This window comes from Pleuronectes platessa, chromosome 1 (assembly GCF_947347685.1).
Source record: "Pleuronectes platessa chromosome 1, fPlePla1.1, whole genome shotgun sequence".
Taxonomy (NCBI): domain Eukaryota; kingdom Metazoa; phylum Chordata; class Actinopteri; order Pleuronectiformes; family Pleuronectidae; genus Pleuronectes; species Pleuronectes platessa.
In genome coordinates, this window is record NC_070626.1 from 2,310,137 (window position 1) to 2,330,940 (window position 20,804).

Here is a 20,804-nt window from a genome sequence, read left to right on the forward strand (position 1 = left end):
TTAGATTTGCAGAACCAAATTTGAACACAAAGAACAGTTTGACAATAGGTGGTTTCCTTTGGCTTAACGTTAACTCACACACGTTGACTTCAGCTACAATAACATTAAACGTTAGCTATACAGTTTACCCTGAAATGGGAGCAAAATTTGTCAGCATGGACAATACATGCCTGATGCAGTCGAGTCACAGGTGTAGGTAGCCATACATCATGACGTCAGGTTCTCATTGAGGGCATCTACAGTGTGTGTGTTCAGGGACACGTCAACCAGTGAAACACATTGCGGCTCAGTGATAGAGCTTGATGGTAAAGAAGAATAAGATATACTGCTTCAGGATTTCATTCACATGTTGTTTGAATCTTTTTAACCATCACAATTCACCATACATCAATCCATCCTTTCATTAATGGTGCGGGGGGTTGGAATCCATCCCAGCAGACATTGGGCAATAGGCGGGGTAGACCCTGGTCAGGTCAACAGTGTATCACACGGCCAATATGCAAAGACAAACAACCATTTAATCACACCTGCAGTCAATGCAGAATCTCAAATCAACTTCTATTCAATTTGCCCACACTAGCAATACAAAATGCAATTAAGAAAATGTAAAATATTCTGCTGACAATACTAACAGATTGGTTAAAGATTTGCAGAATTTCAAACAGAGTAATGCTCCAATGTTTTTACAATAAAAACAATTTAATAATATGATGAACTCCAACTGGAAAGACTTCAACCGTAGGTGTAGTTGAACTTTACAATAGTTACCGTAGTTTTTGGTAGCTTTGTTAGAGAAACAGCAGAATAAAGCCTGCATAATAGAACGGCTGTCAAAGCAATTTAGAGCAGTAAAAAGGCTAGAAAGAAGTTTCCCTTAATCCTCTCCTCGCCCCCACCACCACCCCATCTTCTCCTCATTCTCCTCTCAGAATACTTCTCCTCGTCTTCACTATCCGATCCGCCTTTACCCTCAAACTCCATCATCCGTTCTACAGTAATTCCCTCTTTCCTCTTTCAACCAGAGAATAAGCAGCTACAAAAACACACACACACACACGCACGCACGCACGCACGCACGCACACACACGCGCACACGCGCACGCACACACAATAATATATATAATGTAAGAGCATGAATGTACATTATTCAAGATACACTGGTGAATTTTCTTTCTGAAGCAGAGCTGTCACTACTTCAGTGTGTTTGGGTGTGTGCATCATTAGCACAATAGATTACACATAAGATAACTGTAACAACTGATCTATCAGCAAATGATGTGTGCTCCAGGCAGAATACACACACGCACACACAAACACATGTACACAAACACATAAACAATGTAGCTTTTTATTATCATAATATCTTCACTGTAGACATAACCAGGCTAGTGTACACTGTCCTCATATGCCATAAATTACTATGTCCAAATGGTAAGACTTATTGTTCACCCTGAATACCCTCACACCGCACCCTGACCCTCCTCTCCTCCCCAGCATTGTCACACTCAGTAATTACCAGGATCTCTTTATGGCTGCTATGATAACAGAGACCAGCGGTTCATTAACCGCACTAAAATGAGGGCTCCATCGTGAGCCACGGAGAAGTCTCTTAAGAAAACATTGCTCTGTGATAATCTTCAGGGGCAAAGGATTTATACTATCGGGGACAAAGGGAATGGAAATACTGCATATTAAACTACCAATTCTGTACTAGAGACAAGAATCATGTCTCAACCGCACAAATGGACTCTTTCAATGATGTTGTGCTGTTGTTGTTCCCCAAAGACTATTAAGGCAAAGGGAGGTTGCTATCTGAAATTGACCCATAGTCATTGTGTAACACCAACAGACATATTGTTTGAATGAGACTGAATGCATGTTATGTTGTTCCGTCAGTCTCATAACCATGATACAAACACAGAGTATTCACAAACAGAAAAACTCTCAAAGGTCATTCCTGTCCCTGTTCACAAATGTAGTCTCGTGAGAACAGAGCTGCAATGAGCACAAGCTCCACCCTACCTACGTGCTGGCAACGGTTCCATCTGTGCTCAATCCACAGCTTTAAGATGATTGTTAAGACTTTGGAGGTGAGAACAGTGACTAACGTCTCTGCTTCTTTGGCTGCTCTGGTCACTTTGATTACTGACCATGACCTTTGATTGGCTATAGGGTTTGATCAATGACTCACATAAATGCTTGTTGACTCTCCAGTACAGCAGGTCCAGCTGGTACTTGTTATAGCAAGACCCCACTCTAATAGTTATTATATTTTGGATATTAAGAATAACAGAAAAGCATATTTCCTTATCAAACCTGTATTCACACAAATCATAATGGTGATATGTCCAATAGCTTTCCTGCCGGTATTAATTGTATATCAATATATCTAAATCTTTGAATGTACTTCCAAAAAACAAAACCGAAGTATAAGTGACAGTCTTGATAACCAGACTAAATATACAGTATATTGTTGATTTAGTTCTAAAATGAGGTTTCAGATATCCACATATTTACTGTGATGTCACATGAACTCTAACCCACAACCTCATCCTCCCAAGAAAAATTACCTTTAAGTTTCAATTTCAGATATCCTCAATTACAAGCTTTGCAAAAATAATAATATTAATAATAATACATTTTATTTATGTGCCAGTGTACACAGGAAGCATTTGGTTTATAGATGCAGATCACTGGAATAATAGCTTGTCTCCTATACATGTAAGCAGTTGTATCACTCTTAGCTGAAACAACAGGGTCAGTAATGTGTGTAATCCACATTGAATTCTACACTGGTTTATGATGCTAATACTATTTGTGTTCTTCCTGAAGTGGGTCATGTGATACGAATCTGTCTCCGTTTGGTCCGTCTAGACAAAAAATCTGCCCCGCTGATTTTAAACTAAAACCGGTCCAGCAGCAATAAGAAACTTTTCCAATTTCGAAGCTCTAAATGTAATCACAGATAAATGAACTGCAACCTCTAAAATAAGAGTACAGGGAAGAAAACATTACCTCATATTGGAGCCCACTGTTAATAAAAATCATCATTAATGTTGTGCATGAATAATTTATGTGGACACATTTCCACCATTAAGTGCTTAATTGACAAAGACTATAATCAAAACTATCCATAACAATTTCTAACAATTTCCAAAATCTAAAGATATTCCCATTCTCAACTATTTAGAATTCACATAAAAATTCATAAAAACCAGCATCAGTCAAATAATCAGTTTAACTCAGTGGATATGGCATTATTGACTCTTGAAAACCTTTGGACTGATAACATATTTGGAATAATGGTGGTAGCACAGCCAAACTAAATTGAATCTTCCTTTTGTGACTTCATCCCGATCACATCAGGACACATTGATGATCTGGTGAACGTGGGAAAGTAGCAGGGTAATGGAGCTTCACGTAGGAAACACTGACAGGATCTCAATAAACAACCACAGACACGCTCCAGCTCTGCATGGATGTTACCTGGCTGACAGCTGTCACCGTCTGGGAGCTCCAGCGCCGCGGGGAAACCTGCGGCCGGGTGGGGTCCCGGTGTTCGGACAGGGTGCCTGTGCCTCCGCAGACTTAATCCTCCGCAGCTGACCTTCCTGCTGCAGTCTCTATTCTGCCTCCATGCAGCTGCAGCAGACGCCCCGAACAGTAAATCCTACCGAGCCGGAGGAGGAGCACTGCCACTCGTCTGGAGTCACGGATGGTTTGTGTTGTGCGCAGTGGAAGCTCCGGTGCGGTTCACTGTCCCTCCCTGTTTGTCTGCGTCCCTACGGCGCTGTGCCTGAACACAGCAGGAGTGGTCAGGAGCCCTACAGGATGGATAACACACGCACACACACACACACACACACACACACACACACACACACACACACACACACACACACACACACACACACACACACACACACACACACAAACATACACACACAGACAAACAAACACGCACAAACACACAAACACACACACAGAACACGCCCAGCCAGACAACCACGCGCCAACAGGACCCGCCTTCTACCGTAATACTCCTAGGAGCCAGTCACTTCAAAGATGTGGTCCACTGCTGATACAACAGAAACAAAGATCAAAAAGAAACAAGTATTCAGGCTGTTTTTCCCCATTTCATTATTTACTTTTTCCGAAGAAAAATGTATGTGGCTCTGATCAAGTTGTGTGACTAAGTTCTTAGTCATCATTGTCCTCCTCACTTTATTAGCAGTAAATCGCCCAATTACTGTGAAGCCGTTTTCAGACATGAACTCTGGAGAATAGCTGCAGACTTTTTTTTAATTTTTTCCATTTTATCATCAGTTGTGTTTTAGAAATGTTATCAACATGTCCACTTGTTGGCAGTGAATCCTGTGGATGAGCCTTGCTGTTTCTCATATCGGCTCATTCATAAATCCTCCTGAGTGTTTACTTGGGGGCATGATTGAGAAACTCTCCCTCAGACATTGTCTGAAAGCAGCTAAAGTTGAATTTTGGAACAGAATGTATTCATCTCAGTGGGAATGGAATGGTCATTTGAACTGCCTGGACTGACTCTTCACTGTGAATCCACTAAGCTCTGATGTGAAAGTTCAAACAGTTGATCCAAACTAAATATTTTGGGAGAGCGGACCTCTAGAGAACAGAGACTCTGAGAGTCTCAAATGAAGAATCGATCATGTTTGCTGTAGTGCAACATCCAGAAAACCGTCTCTGATAACAAAGAAGAAACACAAATCGAGGTTTTCTTCTTTTCTATTTTGGAACAAGTTACAGCCAGCGACCATGTTACCTGCTAGCAGCCATTACGTCATCACACCACCAACACTAAATAGATTTCAGCGCAGCTTCTCCCTTAAGTGGCAGTTGCATTAATGCAGTTGGCATAAAAAATCTGGTTTTATTATTATTTAAATTAAATGTTTTTATATTGTGTTTTTCGAGTCTTATCGTTAACTCAAAGTGCTTTACAGTGCAAATTGCAATCAACAATTCATACAAACATTCATACAGCACTTCTATATGCAGTAGTTTTCTATCACACATTTTTTTTTCACTATTTAGACACCAACGGCACAACCGTCAGGGGCAATTTGGGGTTCAGTTTGTTGCCCAGGGACACTTTGGAATGCTTAATGGAGGAGTCGAAGATCAAACCACTGACCCTCTCAATATTGGACAACCGTCTCTACCTCCAGAGCAACAGCTGTCTGCTAAAATGAAGCTTAGCGTAAGTTCAGTGAGGAAGACTTAAATTGCAGACGATCAGCTGATCATAACGGAGCACTTAACCTGCATAGTGATCAGCTGATTGCGGGTGTTCCTAAATGTCCAATCAGGTCTGGCACGGTCTTTTCAGCCAATCATCCAGCACCTGTCAAACTTTAAAAATCCCTTCTCTTCTCTTCCGCAGTCAGGCGTCCTTCAGCATAACCCTACCTCCACCTTAAACTCCTCCATTCTCCAGTAGGATATTCATCGACCTCAACTGATTATATGCCTAATCTCACATCACGTTGGCAGCAATCATGGACCTTGATGACGGATCCCAAAGTGTCAATGGATCGTGATTACGACAGCACCCGATCACGGTGGGAACTGATCGCGGACTTAAAAAAGCAACAAACTGCCTGACAATATACCTATTATTCGTGGCATCCATTGCACTTCTGTCCGTCCTGGAAGAGGGATCCCTCGCATGTGGCTCTTCCTGAGGTTTCTACGTTTTTCCTTTTTAAGAAGGTTTAAGTAGTTTTTCCGGAAAAAAAACACTGTGGTCTGTGATGATTGTACTCTACCAGGCTAATACTACCTAGTTCACTTTCATTTTAAAGTTTTCGCTGCAATATTAAAAAAGTTGATAGAGAAAGAAGTGTCATACATGCATGAAGCCAGGATGCTGAAATAAGGTGGTGTACGATGGTGCACATCAAATATAATTCGGTTCAACCATAGTGAATCAACTATGTAATAGTCAGTCAGGTTATTACATAGTTCCATTAGCCTACATGAAAAGGTCAGAGAAGCTCACACATCTATCGTGTGGGGACAGTACAGTTTCACTGAAAGACAGTTTGAACGGGGTCAACTGTGAGACTCTGGGGAGCTGTACCAGTTAAAATCAGAATGATAGATGAACACGCCGCTCTCCTGCTCACTGGGTTCACTGAAAAATGCTGATTGGAGAGCTTTTGGGTGTTGCATCAGCGCGTTACCTTGGATATGCTGGCTAACAGGGCAGCCTCCATCAGTCAGCCTGACAGCCAATCAATTAGCCAGCCAATCAGGTGAGCGTATAAGGGAAAAATGTGGGTCAGTGGCATGATACCTGTTGGTGCTGAGAGAGTACCGACCTGCTGTGCGCTGAACACCAGGTCTGTCACTACCAAGGTTTCATCCTTTAAAACGGTCCAATTAGGAAAGGTTCCCAGTGATTTGTTGGTCTAAGAGTCGATCGACTTCAGGTAGACAAAATAACAGGAATGTTCCCGGAGAATAGGCTTCATTTTTTTCAGACCGCTCACCTTGACAGTTTTGCAGTTTTGTTGATTGATGGACCTGCAGATCAGCCACAGACGCTTCGGACCCGGTAGATTTGTGCTAGTTGTCTCTTTCAAAACTCATACATCAACTTCTCATTCCAGACAGGACACTTCGTAGCTGACAAATGCTGCCAACTGGTACGTGACCAAACACTACGTTGTAGGTGAAGTTATTTTAGAGTTCCTTTTTGGCAAGTGTTGGCATTATATTCCATCAGTTATATAACTAGTTATATTACAGTATTTAAAAAATGTCTAAAATCATTGTCATTGAAAATATCATTATGGCCTTCACCCAAGCTTAAACTGACATTATGAAAGTTTTGATGAGCAACAGCAACTGTATTCACAATGTCTTTTCCACTTCTGTGTTTAAAAGATAATGAAACATGCTTTTAAATATTTGTCTAGTATAGTCAAATCAGTCATTGCAATATTAATAATCCATACAACATCTGTTATAATATCTAAAAGTTCTAAAACTTATCAGATGTGTCGGAATTGGATGCTATCACTGGGACACAATTAGTCACATCACATTCCTGAGCTAAACTTTAAATTGGTTTATAATCCTCCAAAGCTGCCAGAGTGTCGTGTATGTCTCTCCAGCTTGTGAAGACTGCGGCCATGCGCGATGAGAACACAAGCAGGGTGTCCAGAGGGAAGCCAGTTAGTGACAGACAGGTACGCAGACCAATCATTTCATATGGTCTATAGCGTTTTCACAAATCATAGTTTGTCAAAAAGGGCTTAACAAGGTGCAACTTCCTCTGCCCTAAAAGAGAGAGCAACGTGTGAGGGATCTCTCTACCAGGACAGACAGGAGTGCAATAGATGCCTGTCTGTCTGTCTAAACTGACACACTCTTACTTCCTCTGGCTCACACAAAGACTAGTTTGAAGTACATCCATTGTTAGCAAAATCTGTAGTTTATTCATTGTTCACTTGTTGGGGAGAGTTTCATATCAGTCAGGTCATTTGCGCTGAAGTCAATTCAGTTTTTTGTCCTATCAATTCAAAAGTAATCAGAGTTATGACTTTTGACTCCAGTCAACATCTCTGACATGGAAATGAAGGATAACAGTAACAAGTAGTTCACTTTAACCTATCTTTTAAAAAGGTTGAGACAGTTCTATTAAAATGGAATAATTAAAACAACAGAAATTCATTCAAATCATTATATTTTCATATCCCAATAATGTGCTGGTTTTATATCAGTCCTGCTGAAAATGTAGGGGTGCTCTGTTACAGGGGTTACGGCAGAGTTAACAACAAACCCTCATCTCAACAGTTCAACTGCCTCTGTGTGTATAGAGGCATAATCTAGTGCAAGCCATTCTGTGTGTCCCCAGGTGTCGGCATAGTGATGACACAGCGGAAGCATTTCTCTCTCTCTCTCTCTCTCTCTCTCGCTATCACACGGACATGCGTACACACACATTTAGCAATATGACTGCTTGACACAAAATATGTGTCAATTGAAATGCAACAGAGCAGCTTGGGCTTGGAGGTACACAGAGGAAACAGTCAAAACAAACCCACTAGGACCCACTACCCTCCCCCCACACTCACCCTGAGCAGAGAACTAATGTAATAGTACAGACACTGAGGTACATGGAACAAAACACAAATAGGAAGACTTGCACTTGGCCTCTACAACATATGCACATGCACATAAATCCAAGCACATACTCAAGCACATATGGACATAGGCCCCTCAGGGGTTAATGTGGACACTCTTATTTATTACATGGCATATGTTACCTCTGTGCATGATTCTGTTTATGAGTATCAGTCCTACAAGTGTGTGTGTGTGTGTGGCTAGTGTAATATGTTCATAAGTGGATGTAATGGGCTCCATATGGCAAACCAGAGAGCTGGAGCAGAGTGTGTCTGGGAGAAATATCACCCCTGTCTCCACCTTTCACACCCCACTGAGCTAACACTTACATACACACAAACAAGAACAAACAACTTGCTATAAGGGGATGCTGCTTCTACAGACGTCGATCGCATGTTAGTGTTGCATGTTGTGAAATGGAAATTATTAGAAGGAAACCCACAACATAACTTGGAATGAGGAAACAAAGCAAGGAATGGGGGGGGGGGGGGGGGGGGTGCACTGGACTTTCTGTAGACACTTCACACACCTCCACAAACTGCGGATGATCCCCACATTTCCGGATGCAGCGTAAGTGTCTTAAAGCAGGCGTGTGTTTCATCGACTGATCATAGGAGTACATCACCTAGAATAAATCCAACCATTAGCCTTTTATTTTGTATCTATCTATCTATCTATCTATCTATCTAAATATATATATATATATACTTCACTTACTTCACTTACACTCTTTAGTTATATTATATTATATTATACTGCATTACACTGCATATTGCAATCGGACACTGTTTACTGTTTTGCATTTTGCATATCACTTTACTTTTTACATCTTTTATCTTTTATATATTTTTATTCAGAAATGTTTATGTCAAAATAAATGTTACTTTGTATAGATATTGGAAAAAAGTGAGTAAATAAGAAGTAAACAGTGAGTAAATATATACTGGTTTTCTATTTTTTATTGCGTTTTTATGTTAATGCGTTTTTATGTTTCTATGTTAATTGTAAGCACCAATTACCAGAGCAAATTCCTTGTAGGTGTAAAATCTATTGTGCATGAGAGAAACCTTCATGCCCTTGAATTAGTTTGAATTAATTCTGTCTGGAAAATAATATACTGTATCCTTGAAGTTACACAGACCAAAAACATAACCTCATTTGTGTAGGTGGAAAAAAATGGATCATTTCAAAATGATTTACTCCAGTGTCAAACTAGGCTCCAGGGACCTTAAACCAAATCCAGACATGCCTAGGGACTGAAGAAAAACGTGAAGAACTGAAGAAAGCAGCTGATCATTGACACACAGCCTGTCACTAGCACAAGGGCCTTTCCTGGAGGCTTCAGGGTTATTTTGGTCTGAACAGTCAACTCAACCAGCGATACAAATGAGTTCGGTGATCAAGTGCGACTTATACTTCCCCTGTGTATGAGATATTTATATAGATTATATTTTATAATCTGGATGATTTTCCGTCAAGGTGAACATAACGGCCTAATTATAACCCGATAGCCTGGTACCTGTTACATCAACAAATAGGCTTATTTTACAGAATAAGCGATCTGATGCTTTGGGTTGCCTGATGTTAATGCCCCTCCTATTGTTTCGGTCCCTACAACCAATACTTAGGTTGTGAGGAAAGCTGAATGTGCATTTTTTCCTGTTGTTTCACCACTCCCAGCTAAATCAGTATGGTGGAACCAGAGGTAGAGGTGACAGGAAGTGGGCGATGAGCAGGAGGTCAGCAGAGCATGAAGGAACTTAAACACAACATAAAAACATAACTCTCTCTCACACACAATTACTCAATCACTGACACACACAGCAGCTGTCTCTTAGTCAGTCCTATCTGAAAACTAATGATTGTATAAGTGAAATATATATACAGATATACTATAATAGTGGAAATTCAGCTTCACAACAGGATCTTTTGTTTTCACACCCTGACAGGAATATACTGTGAATGTAACCCTCTGCATCCTCTCAGAATGGAATTTGCTTGTTCTCGGCAAGATTGTGCTGTATCTCCTATGATATACTCTACTATTTTTTCTGATGATTTTACATTCAGACATTACTCCCATTAATCTGCTGTTTGATTCTTGAAGAAGTTTCATCACTCAATCAAACTCCTCCTCACTTTGGCAGAGTGGGGAGTCCTACGCACAACACCACAGGACCATCATTGACTAACATGCAGGAAAGCATGCAAACAACAAGTCTCAGCAAACCAGTTAGACTAGAGAGAGTAAAAAAGAACTATACACATTCTATCACTTTCATTTTTTATCTACATGTTGCCTAATTTAGGGCAATATTGTGTATCTTTGGCTCTTGCAAATGGAAAGGAGATAAATATAGATTCCATAAGCAGTGCTGGATGTCGGCCCAATTTATATCACCAGCCATGCCAACTATTTGCTTGCACACCATTTGTTTGTACAGTCCATTCTTCTCTCCACCTATTCACTCACCAACAAATATGGTTAAATGTCTGGTTGTTGAAAATATTTGGTTGTGCTGCTTGTGCTCTGTTGACCTGAATAAATGCTGCAGGTTCAGGGTTGCAAGCAAAGGCAAATAATTGTTCCTCATCATTCAACCACACTTGGCCCAACATAATAGGCTTGTGGAAAAATGATTGAGATCATCCAAAGAAAGTACAAAGTCCTATTTCTGCATTCACTACTGGACTACTGCCTGTAGTAAATTGACATTTAAACACGAACAATTGAGAACTGTATCGGAAAATGTCCGGTTCATTAATTAAAAAAAGATTTGAACGTTTATGTCTGACTCTAAGGAAAATGTAAAGTGAGCAAACATTTTAGTTGTATTTGAAATTGTGATGTTTGTGTCACGAGAGACATTTATTATATGATCTTTGAGAAAATGTATAATAAAATGGTAAACAGTTATAAAGCTGCTTTTCTGGTCTAAAATTACCACTCAAAAACGGGTTTCAGGCATGACCTTTGAAGGAACGCTACAAGATTGGGTCAGTTTTCCCTTCACACATGCACAAAGCAGCGGGAGTTTATCCACTCAGTCGTGTTCACAACAGCAACATATCCACTGCAAATGCCCTCTGGGTGAGCCATCAGCTGTTTGGTGATAACATGCATATTTTCAAGTGCTACATGAGCCTTAGCTTTGGAGGAATGTATACTGCCATCATTGTTAAACAGAGCAGCCGGTGATACTTTGATCATCGTGCTCCTGATGTTATTGTTTGCCAGCTCTCTGTGATGAAAGTCTCACAATGAGGCATAATTCTCATTTTGATCGTATCCAACTTGTTTGTGGGAGACCTAGAGTTGGTGAGGAACACACATGGGAGCGCTGGTCTGTACTTGTTAGCCTTTGTTTCTGCCTCAGTTGTTTCTGTTGACTTATACTAGGGGACCAGGTAAAGAAAGTCTGCAGAAACTCCTGAGGCATTTGCGTCCACACATAGTAGCTCTGCAAGATCGCTTGAGTTCAGTGTATATCTGAAAGCTGAAAAGTGAGTTTACACTACAAGCTACATTCACAGCTCCACTTAACATCATAAGGGGACAGTTTTAAAAATGTAATTTCTAATCATCAACAGAAAAAAAGACACATTTTAAAGATTTAGAGACAAGCATGAGGCACAAAGTCACAGTGATAATATAATAATCTAATAATCTCTAGCCTACCTTAACTAATACATTTGAACAAATCCGTAAATTATAAAATTTTTAATTCTGTCTACTGCTTGTAGTTTCACTCAGGTGATTGAGAGTTAAAATAGGAACCAGCTAAAGGTTAAATTGCTTTCTTTTTATTCCAATTCTGTTAAAAAGCATAATTCTATTTTACTTTCTACCTGCTGAGGTAAATAGCCTTTGTCCAGAAACAGTTTCTGGCCAAATAGGACACTTAGCAAAGTCACTGATTAAAGGGACAAGTCTCTCTTGTTATTTAACTCTGTTGATTATCTGCTGCTGGGCCATTAACACCACGTGGTGCCTGATTGGCTCATGAGCAGGGGGAGTGGTCAGCACAGCTGAAGCCAGCCACCGTCAACTCTGGTTTAAAAACCAGGAATTGTTTGGAGCGTCAGCTCCAGCGTCTGTGAAGACTCATTGTATGAAGACTCGGAGGATAAAGACAAAGGAGTCTTTCGTTAGAGTCTTCGGGGAGGCTGAGTATAAAGCTGCATTTTTTATTTTTAATATGTGTATAATTTCTGTGCGCATTTCTCATCGTAGTTACTATAGGCCTTGTACTCGTTCACACCAACACCGTAACCTTTCCTCTCTCATCTATCCATCCCGTTCCACACATACCCAACACCTTGTCACAGGGGGCCTATGGAACTGCCAGTCAGCTACCCTCAAGGCAGACTTCATCTCTGGCTTTGCTACACAGCAATCACTTGACTTCCTTGCTCTCACTGAGACCTGGATTACACCGGACAACACATCCACCCCAGCTGCCCTCTCCACTGCCTTTTCCTTCACCCACACACCTAGACCCACTGGTAGGGGTGGCGGTACAGGTTTACTCATTTCACACAAATGGAGTTTTTCTCTCTACTCGCTTCCAATCTTTACCCCAACATCTTTTAAATTTCACGCTGCGACTGTTACTCAACCGGTACAACTAACTATTGTTGTTCTCTACCGTCCACCAGGTTCTTTGGGAGATTTTCTGGAGGAATTAGATGTCCTCCTGTCAAACTTCCCAGAAAATGGCCCTGCACTTATCCTTCTGGGTGACTTTAACATCCAGACAGACAAGTCATCTGATCTTTTACTTTTACTGTCTTCTTTCGCTCTCTCACTCAGTCCTTCCCAGAGTCGGCGTCAGAACCAATCTAATGGGGGGGCATAGGCTCACAGCGGAGGGGCATAAATTCCCATTCAATTGACAGTGACATAAAACGAATTTTCCGCAGACCAACACACAAAACACACTAACCTCCAATCTCAAAACATGAGTGCACGTAAGACAGTCTCTCTCTCTCTCTCTCTCTCTATCTCTCTCTCTCTCACACACACACACACACACACACGCATCGGCGAAACCACACACTGAGTAGCCTACTGTGCACCGTGCGCATCGCCGAAACCACAAGTGAAAAGCCTACGAATAATTAAGTAGGTAATGTTACAGTACAACTATCACCATTGCATCAATAAATATATGATCACAGTCAATGCAGCCATGTTTCTAATAGCGCCTACACAAACACGCCCGCCCCGATCGCAAAACAAAACATGCGCACACGCAAGTTCTCAATTCAATTCAATTCAAAGAAGCTTTATTAGCATGAATGTTTTTTAACACTATTGCCAAAGCTGATTCAACACATACATATTACATAAACATGCAGAAGGACAAAATAAAATGAACAGAGTTGATTAAAAATAAAAGAGAATCAACATTCCAAAAATAACAACAAACATACAGTTAGTTTGGCATTCTGTGGCCTTACTGGCTGTCCCTCAGGTTGTAACAAATCGCCCTGTTTAGACCCAAGGGGAGAGTTACTACGCATTAAATTTTAAGGACAGGGGCGGACCCGACCCGCTGTGTTCGTTGCACGCTGCCTGAACAAGTTAACATAAACGAAAAATCACTAATTGGACCGATAACCTTGTTATCGGTCTTACCAAACATTAACTAAATATATATATAAACGAAAAACACTCAAACAGGTTGCTTATAATATACTGTATTTACACAAAACACCAATCAAACCCCCGCGCTCGTGCCCGCAAACATTGGCGGACCCGTGAACATAAACTAGCTATTTATACACACTCAAACATCAATATTTTATCAATACCATCAGAAGAGTTGAAGGCGGCGAGTGTTGGCACTGAACCTCCTCAAGACAGTGTCTTTCCACTCAGTTGTACATTTTCTCGTAAGGTCTTTTTCAAACGCCAGCTGAACCAACTGGGCCTTTCGTTTGTGCAGCATTGTGCGTCTGTGGTCCGAAAAAACGTTTCGTAGAGTCGAGAATGAGTTCTCGCACATTGCTGTGGAGGCACCGAAAGTTAATGCGTGCTTGAAAGCAGTCAGTACACTGGGCATTGCCACGAGAGTTGTGTGGTACTGTGAGAGAATGTACTTTGTGGTCCAAATCCCCTCCTCGATTGGCTGTGATTCTTTTTGCGTCCTGAAAAACTGTTTTGCAACTTCATACTCTGCCTCAATTATAGGCGATTGTGACAGGTCCATGATATGCTTAACAGCTGTAGCATCTAGAAATGTATTGCTGTTTGGATCGAGTGCAGCAAGTGACCTAGCCAGTTGAGTGTTGCGTTCACTAAATCTCTGATCCATTTCTCCAACAACTGAATCGACAATGCTGTAGTACAGTCTCTTGAGTTCTGTTTTCCTGTCATCATTCCTCTGTCCTGTAGTTCCCTCAACCACATACCCTTCCATATTCGTGTTGGTTGTGCGTTTCCGTTTGAGGGTTTCAGTTTGTATCAGCGATGCCCTGGCAGCCTTGGCCATGTCCCACACCTTGTCAAACTCCTCATCACAACGTAGTTTCCGTACACATTCTTTTGAACTAGCCACAACACTCAAACCTGTCAATAAGTCAACATCCTCGCTTTGTAGAATTTTGTTTGCTGGGTCAAGCAGGGCAAGCACTCTGTGCACTACGTTTGCAATGAATGGAAAGTTGGGCTCGGTCATCTCTCGCAGCAGGCCCACAGCCTCCATTCGTAGCTGTGCACCATGAACCCGCACAGCGTCGATCTCAGTCAGAAGAGATGTGATGTCGTCAAAGGATTTTAGAATTACAGACACGGTGGCAAGGTGCCCTGTCCACCTCTGTTCTAGAAGGCGTTTAAGACGCTCACCCTTGTAGTGCACAGCAATTGTGGGCTTCTTGCAGAATTTGTACAACGTGTTACACACATTAAAAAAGTCCACTACAGCTGCCTCAGCTGACATCGCATGTACTACGACCAAATGTAGCTGATGGTTCAGACAGTGGACATAAGGTATCTCACGGTCCAGTTTCTGTTGCAGTAGCTTCTGCATGCCACCGTGCTTCCCTGACATCAATGAAGCCCCATCATACACCTGGCTGAGAATCTTTGATGAGTCCAAACCAACATTGTTTAGCTCAGCTAAGACTGTGTCTGTCAATGTTCGTGCATCACCTGCGTCAGCAGTCGCGATGGTTACCAGGCGCTCTGTCACTTCAAATGACTTGTTTACAAAGCGAATGACAACAGATATATTTTCGCATCCCGTGGGGTCTCGTGTTCCGTCCACTTTCAATGTGTAATGTGAGTCGCATACTTCTTCAACTATAGCCTCAGTCACCACACTGCTAAGTGTATTTATAAGTTCATTCTGCATGTCGTGACAAGTGTATGTGGCGTTTCGAGGGATCGTTTTCACTATGTCAGCCAATTCTGGGTCCTTTTTAATTGTGTAGTCCAATAAGGACAGGAAAAGACCACTTCCCCCCTCAGACATGTCACCAAAAGCATCTAGCTTCCCTCGTAAAGGCAACTGGTTTTCTACCAGAAACCTGACAACATCCACGAGAGATGAGACGTAGTACCTGTTCTTTCGTAGCTGGTCTGTGTTGATAAGTGTCGAAATCTCCTTTCCGGTATTGATACGTCTCTGTCGCTCCTTCCACATGGTGTAGCTAGAGAGATGTTCCTTTGACGTTTCATGTTTATGAAAACCCCTGTCTCTCTCCGTGGCATTTTTCCAGTTACGGTATCCGACGCTCACAAAAACATCCAGTTTCAGGGTGGTGGTAGTGATAAAATTCCGACAGCAAAAACAAAATGCTGCATCAGCCTTTGCACTGTACTCCAGCCAGTCTCTGTTGTGAAACCAAGTGGCTACAAATGAGCGTTTCCTACCGCAAAAAATGCTGGCAGGGTATGACCGCAAAACAATTTGTTTGGGTTTTTCAGTCCCGAGTTCGTCTGATGTTATGCCAGGTTGTGGATGGCTAACCACGTTAGCTTCTGTTAGCCTTCTTTCGCTGCTAAAATTACCAGCAGGAACAGGTGCACCGGCTTCTTGGCTCCTCGCCGAAAGCTCTTCAGAGGTGTTTGGATTTATTTCTCCGACATTAGATGTTGGATGAGGCCGTGAAGAAGGTGCCCCACCATGCAACCATTTTCTTATGTCCATTTTGTGTTTAACGTCCCTGACCCAACTTCCGCTCTGACTACAGCTGTCAACTCAACCATGATGCAATTGTAATAAAAAATTCAAACACACCAATCAACAATCACACACACACACACACACTTCTTTTAGGATTATTTTTGTTTGATTTCGTTTAATAATAGCCTATATAGCCTATTTATAAAGGAAAACGTCTGACTTTTACTATAATAAAAATAATTAATTAATACAACACAGGGCATGACTTGGGGGGGCACAGTAAGGCTGTTGGGGGGGCGTGGCCCGCGAATGCCCCCCCATAACGCCGACACTGGTCCTTCCCCTCCTACTCACAAAGCCGGTAACCACCTGGACTATATTTTCACCAGAAACTGCTCAACATCTAACCTCACTGTAACCCCACTTCATGTCTCCGACCACTTCTTCATCTCTTACACTCTCCCATTATCTCAAACTGACAACCTTAACACATCAACAGAGTCTGTACCTGTCCGTCGCAACATTCGTTCCCTCTCTCCTTCCTCTCTAGCCTCCTCTGTTTTATCAGCCCTCCCTTCCACTGACTCTTTCTCACTCATGCATCCTAACTCTGCCACTGACATTCTCCTTTCTACTCTGTCCTCCTCTCTTGACTCTCTCTGTCCTCTTACGTCACGACAGGTCCGCAAGTCCTTCCCAGCTCCGTGGTTGTCTGACTCGGTGCGTGCCTTCAGAGCCACTATGCGAGCATCAGAAAGGAAATGGCGGAAATCTAAACACCTGGACGACCTGCTAGCTTATCAGTCTCTTCTCTCCTCTTTTTCTGCCTCTATTTCCACAGCCAAAAGCACTTTTTACCAAACTACAATTCAAGCCTCATTTTCTAACCCCAAAAAACTCTTCTCTATCTTTTCCAACCTCCTCAACCCTCCCAGTCCCCCTCCTCCTTCCTCTCTTCTACCAACCCCCTTTGTCAACTACTTTACAAAAAAGATAGATGACATACGCTCTTCATTTTCTGATCCTCCTTCTATAACCACACTTCCAACAACTTCATCTTCATCCCCTTCGCTCTCCTCTTTCACCCCCCTGTCTCCCAATCAAGTTCTGACCTTGGTAACCTCCGCCCGCCCGACCACCTGCCCCCTTGACCTCATCCCTTCTCACATTCTCCAGACTATTGCCCCTGACCTTCTTCCTTTTCTTACCCATCTAATCAACACTTCCCTGTCAACTGGCTGTTTCCCTAATTCTCTGAAGGAGGCAAGAGTAAATCCTCTCCTGAAGAAACCCACCCTCGACCCGTCTGAAGTAAATAACTACAGACCTGTCTCTCTCCTTCCCTTTGTTTCCAAAATTCTTGAGCGTGCTATCTTTAATCAACTTTCCTCCTATCTTAACCACAATAATCTTCTTGACCCTCACCAGTCTGGTTTCAAGGTAGGTCACTCAACTGAGATTGCCCTCCTTGCTGTCTCTCAGCAGCTTCACACTGCTAGAGCAGCCTCTCTCTCCTCTGTCCTCATCCTTCTAGACCTCTCTGCTGCATTTGACACAGTGAACCACCAAATCCTCATTTCCTCCCTTCAGGACCTCGGTGTCTCAGGCTCTGCTCTCTCCCTGCTCTCTTCCTACCTCAATGAGCGCACTTATAGGGTAACTTGGCGAGGATCTGTGTCTGAACCTTGTCCTCTCACTACTGGGGTCCCTCAAGGTTCTGTCCTTGGTCCTCTCCTCTTCTCTTTGTACACCAACTCCCTAGGCTCTGTCATTCACTCACACGGCTTTTCCTACCATAGCTATGCCGATGACACCCAACTAATCCTGTCTTTTCCCCGATCAGAAACACAGGTAGCAGCACGAATCACTGCCTGTCTGACCGACATCTCTCAGTGGATGTCTCAACACCACCTGAAGATTAACCTTGACAAGACTGAACTACTTTTCTTCGAAATTCACTCACACTACTCCGCTCCTCCACACCCGCTCGCATCCGGTTCAAAACACTAGTACTTGCGTATCATGCTGTGAACGGATCAGGTCCAGTCTACATCCAGGACATGGTCAAACGTTACACCCCAGCTCGTTCACTCCGCTCTGCTTCGGCTAATCGGCTCGTTGCTCCCTCACTGCGAGCTAAACACTCATCAAAAACACGACTGTTTGCTGTCCTGGCTCCTAAATGGTGGAATGAGCTCCCCATTGACATCCGGACATCAGAAAGTTTACACATCTTCCACCGAAAACTAAAAACATACCTCTTCCGACTTTACCTTGAATAAAAAAAAAAAAAAAAACTAAAAAAAACACACTAACAACTTTTGAAACTAACACTTTAGTAGCACTTACATGGCACTTATTTATAGCACTTTGTAGTTTTGCTTTATTTTGAAGAAATTGTACTTTCTTGATTCTTGTCGTCCTCGGTATGTACCCTCGGGTTTGAATGCACTTATTGTAAGTCGCTTTGGATAAAAGCGTCAGCTAAATGAAATGTAATGTAATGTAATGTAATAAAATCATCAAAAGCACTTGAAATTTGATGATTTTAGATAGATGTATGGGGTTTCTGGGGCACCTAGGGATCTGCTACCTGCTTGTAAGTAATTCTGTTGGCTACCACCTATATTTGAAAGCCTCCACTGACATGAATCTTATGTATAGTTTGATTAATTATTCCCAGTGACTGGAGAGCTAACTGCTTCAAGTTCAACTGTGATTGCAATCCCAACATGCATTAAATGCAAATAGTTTCTGTGACATTATGCACTTTATGTCTGTCAAGTCAACAGGCGGATTTACACCGTGGAGAAGATACTTCACAATCAGACGTGCCTCATCTGGCCCTCAAAACCCACCCATCTTGGCCACTGGCAGCCTTAACAGTCATGCAAGTGGAACCCACCCTCCCTGTGCCGCTCCTTTAATACTGTAGTTACTCATACATAAACCCTATAGGTGCAGTCCCTTGCTCACAGGCAGGCAGACAGGCAGACAAAAATTGTGTGTACTGTGTCGTCAGCTTTATGGAGATTATGTAAGTCACTCTTGATAATTATGAACAAAATTGATTTATCTCATTTACAAAATTTGCAGCATAATGCCAAGAAAAGAGAGACTCCAAAAGCAGAAGCACAGGGGGCTGCAGCAAGCAGCTCAGGGTATCAGCTCTCTTTTATCGTAGATCAGGCCATCAACTTGTAAAACAGATGAGGGAGAATCAGTAACCCTACCTGGTCCAGAGGAGCCCATCACATCACTAACCCTAACCCTAACCCTAACATATTATTTGGTTATTCAATATGGCCTTGTTTTGTCTGTTTTTGCCTGTTATTCATTTATTTATTCAAATTGAAAATTTGAGTTAGTTTGTTAAAAAAAATATATAAGTTGAAAATATCCCACTGTGGTTTTTTTTATTTATTATTATTATATTTAATTTCATAAATTATTTTGGTGATGGGTGCCCTTTTTTCTTTGCTTTGAGCTCCTGCCCCCCAAAATGTCTGTGCACGTGCCTGCATTAGTCTCACTAGTGTAGCTTACTTTGGGACTAGGAGACACTGGCTGCTAGTTACGGCTGTATTTCAACCATGGTTGCTATGGCAACTGCAGCAGATGGGAAATGAACAGATGTGTCTAAACAACTATACTAAAGATTAACAATGAACATGCCAGTGTGAGATATGTGGAGAATACTACATATAACCGAAGACCTGATTAAGGAAATAATGCCGGATGATGGTGAAATTTGAGCTGTTGTATTTTATGGGTTGTCATCCACACACTTGATTGAACTCAATGTGCTCATAACTAAAAGAAAAATTGGAAACATAAATGCAGCACTTTTGGCAGTGAGACACATGCAGCAATAATGTTACAATTATCTTTTAAGTGTAGTGTAGATCTTCTTTCCGTCACTACTCTTGTTATTTTATGTGTCCTGTAAATGTGGGGGATTTAAATTGGTTGCCTCGTTTATTTGAGTCAGTCTGAATAAATGTACCATAGTCTATAACAGTATGATTGTGTACCCACAATCTTGCTATGAGTAAATCACTTTAATAACAACATTGTAACTTTTGCTGTATCACCAATCATGTGGCATACAGAGGATATGTGATGTCCATATAAATCGTTGAGCATCCTCTCACTGAGGATTTAAGACATGTCTGGATCCAGGACATTTGGCCACAACATCAAGGATCATGTAGTTCCAATCCATAACCACGAGTGCCATGATTATGCATTTGATAAAGCTAAAGGTACATAAGATCTCAAGGCAGTCATATGTGCATGTCATCTATTACTGCAACAGCTCCTGAGAACTCTGTGATATGCATGAATGAGACATCTCATTGATATCTGTGCAAACAGAATGAACACATTAAGTGGATAATTGAAAATGTGTTCTGAATGTGTATGTCACAAATGTACACACCAAAGTATTGTTGAAAACCGCACACAGAATGATAAACAAGTTTGATGTTACCTGAAAATTATTAA

At 41.8% G+C, this 20,804-nt stretch overlaps 1 protein-coding gene across 2 annotated transcripts in view; it reads right to left on the minus strand.

Annotated features, from left to right (window-relative positions):
* The window catches only part of dok4 (docking protein 4), a 98,658-nt gene that overhangs the window by 55,718 nt on the left and 22,136 nt on the right, over positions 1–20,804 (minus strand). Inside the window, exon 1 of one of the 2 annotated variants that reach the window (XM_053422318.1) lies at positions 3,487–3,927. The exons of the other annotated variant lie outside the window; for it this stretch is intronic. The gene's annotated coding sequence lies outside the window, so the exon portion shown is untranslated. Of the gene's footprint in view, positions 1–3,486; positions 3,928–20,804 lie in introns of those variants that run through there. 2 annotated transcript variants of the gene reach the window in all.